Raw genomic sequence first — 3,530 nt, forward strand, 5'->3', positions numbered from 1 at the left:
AATTTAAGTAGCAGGGTACAGTGGCTCACGCCTGTAATCCCAACTCTTTGGGAGGCTAAGGCGGGTGGGTTGCTTAAGGTCAGGGGTTCGAGACCAGACTAGCCAACATGGCAAAACCCCATCTGTACTAAAAATACAAAAATTAGCCAGCTGTGGTGGTGCATGCCTCTGGTTCCAGTTACTCAGGAGGTTGAGGCAGGAGAATCGCTTGAACCTGGGAGACAGAGGTTTCAGTGAGCCAAGATCATGCCACTATACTCCAGCCTGGGTGACAGAGTGAGACTGTCTCAAAAATAAAATAAAATAAAATAAAATAAAATAAAATAAAATAAAATAAATAAAAATAAGTAAATAGCAATATATTACACCATACAATAAATGAAGCCCTCCAGGTACATTTTAGTGGAACTGTTAATGATAACAGCTCAGTGCTCACTTCAGCAGCACATATACTAAAATTGGAGTGATAAGCATGGGCCCTGCACAAGGATGATGTGCAAATTCGTGAAGCGTTCCATATTTTTGCTTTAAATTTCATATGTAACCAAAAACGAGCCTGCGTAGCCAAGACAATCCTAAGCAAAAAGAACAAAGCTGGAGGCATCATGCTACCTGACTTTGAACTATACTACAACTCTACAGTAACCAAAACAGCATGGTACTGGTACCAAAACAGAAATACAGACCAATGCAACAGAACAGAGGCCTGAGAAATAATACCACACATCTATAACCATCTGATCTTTGACAAACCTGGCAAAAAGAAGCAATGGGAAAAGGATTCCCTATTTAATAAATGGTGTTAGGAAAACTGGCTAGCCATATGCAGAAATCTGAAACTGGATCCTTTCCTTACACCTTATACAAAAATTAGCTCAAGATGGGTTAAAGACTTAAACATAAGACCTAAAACTATAAAAACCCTAGAAGAAAACCTAGGTAATACCATTCAGGACATAGGCATGGGCAAAGCCTTCTTGACTAAGACACCAAAAGCAATGGTAACAAAAGCCAAAATCGACAAATGGAATCTGATTAAACTAAAGAGCTTCTGCACAGCAAAAGAAAATATCATCAGAGTGAACAGGCAACCTACAGAATGGGAGAAAATTTTTGCAATCTATTCATCTGACAACGGGCTAATATCCAGAATCTACAAAGAACTTAAACAAATTTACAAGAAAAAAACAAACAACCCCATCAGAAAATGGGTGAAGGATATGAACAGACACTTCTCAAAAGAAGACATTTATGCGAGCAACAAACATATGAAAAAAGCTCATCATCACAGGTCATTAGAGAAATGCAAATCAAAACCACAATGAGATACCATCTCAGGCCAGTTAGAATGGCGATCATTAAAAAGTCAGGAAATGGCCAGGCGCGGTGGCTTATGCCTGTAATCCCAGTACTTTGGGAGGCCAAAGTGGGCAGATCACAAGGTCAGGAGATCGAGACCATCATGGCTAACAAGGTGAAACCCCTTCTCTACTAAAAATACAAAAAATTAGCCAGGCATGGTGGCAGGTGCCTGTAGTCCCAGCTACTCTGGAGGCTGAGGCAGGAGAATGGCGTGAACCCGGGAGGTGGAGCTTGCAGTGAGCCGAGATTACTCCACTGAACTCCAGCCTGGGTGACAGAGTGAGACTCTGTCTCAAAAAATAAAAATAAAAATAAAATAAAAAGTCAGGAAACAACAAATGCTGGAAAGAATGTAGAGAAATAAGAACACTTTCACACGGTTGGTGGGAGTGTAAATTAGTTCAACCATTGTGGAAGACAGTGTGGTGATTACTCAGGGATCTAAACCAGAAATACCATTTGACCCAGCAATTCCATTACTGGGTATATACCCAAAGGACTATAAATCATTCTACTATAAAGACCCATGCACATGCATGTTTATTGTGGCACTATTCACAATAGCAAAGACTTGGAACCGACCCAAATTCCCATCAATGATAGACTGGATAAAGAAAATGTGGCCCATATACACCATGGAATACTTTGCAGCCATAAAAAAGATGAGTTCATGTCCTTTGCAGGAACATGGATGTTGCTGGAAACCATCATTCTCAGCAAAATAACGCAGGAACAGAAAACCAAACATCGCATGTTCTCACTCATAAGTGGGAGTTGAACAATGAGAACACATGGACACAGGGAGGGGAACATCACACATCGGGGCCTGTCAGGGTGTGGGGGATAGGGGAGGGATAGCATTAAGAGAAATACCTAATGTAGATGACAGGTTGATGGGTGCAGCAAACCACCATGGCACATGTATACCTATGTAACAAACCTGCACGTTCTGCACATGTACCCCAGAATTTAAAGTATAATTTAAAAAGAAAGAAAGGAAAAGAAAACCCTCCAAATGCCTTTCTCAGAGGTTCTGTGCTCCTCATACTGCAGGAGCCTGCAGAAGAGCAAAGGGCAGTCTCTTCCAAAATGTTCCAATCAACCCCTAAATAGACACCCCAAGATTTTATAACATTTTAAACAAGGCCACTCACTTACCTTTTGCCTGACTTAAGATTTCTCTGAGATATTACATTGACCAAACTGTTAATAAACATGCATACATATTAAATAATAATAATAATGACACCTCATATTATTAGTATTTTGTTTGTTTGTTTTGAGACAAGATCTCACTCTGTTGCCCAAGCTCAAGTGCAGTGGCACAATCATGGCTCATGGCAGCCTCAACTTCCCAGACTCAAGCGATCCTCCTCCCTCAGCCTACAGAGTAGCTGGGACTACCGGCATGTGCCACCACACCTGGCTAATGGGATTTTGTATTATTAATAGAGATGGGGTCTTGCTATCTTGCTCAGGCTGGTCTCAAACTCTTGGGCTCAGGTGATCCACTCACCTCAGCCTCCCAAAGTGCTGAGATTACACCTGTCAGTCACCATGCCTGGCCAATATCTCATTTTAAAATGAAGAATCGAAGACATGTTACATCAAACAGGCTGCTAAGGCAATGGGCACAAACTAACTCAGTCCCAGGCAAACCAATATATGTGCCTCCTATATTCTTCCCTGGCACGAGATTTTCATCGTTTCCCTTTCCTGTATAGGGGTAAAATGTGGTAAAAATTTGGTAAATTGGCTGGGTACAGTGGCTCACTCCTGCAATCCCAGCGCTTTGGGAAGCTGAGGTAGGTGAATCATCTGAGACCACGAGTTCAAGACCAGCCTGGCCAACAAGGTGAAACCCTGTTTCTACTAAAAATACAAAAATTAGCCAGGCATGGTGGCAGATGCCTGTAATCCCAGCTACTCGGGAGGCCGAGGCAGGAGAATTGCTTGAACCTGGGAGGCAGAGATTTCAGTGAGCCGAGATCGTGCCACTGCACTCCAGACTGGGTGATAGAGTGAGACTTCATCTTAAAAAAAAAACATAAATATCTTCTTCCTCTAAGCATTTCTCCTGAAGAAATGCTTTAGTAGTGTTTTACTAACAAAAGTAACATGTGTCTTGAAATCCACTTACAGCCCCTCGGGCATCAGCAAAGTCAGAT

At 41.8% G+C, this 3,530-nt stretch overlaps 1 pseudogene; it reads left to right on the plus strand.

The window, feature by feature from the left end:
- Positions 1–428: 428 nt before the first annotated feature.
- LOC119618952 (U6 spliceosomal RNA) lies at positions 429–524 on the plus strand (annotated as a pseudogene).
- Positions 525–3,530: the final 3,006 nt, after the last annotated feature.

The sequence above is a fragment of the Chlorocebus sabaeus genome, chromosome 8, assembly GCF_047675955.1.
Source record: "Chlorocebus sabaeus isolate Y175 chromosome 8, mChlSab1.0.hap1, whole genome shotgun sequence".
Taxonomy (NCBI): Eukaryota; Metazoa; Chordata; class Mammalia; order Primates; family Cercopithecidae; genus Chlorocebus; species Chlorocebus sabaeus.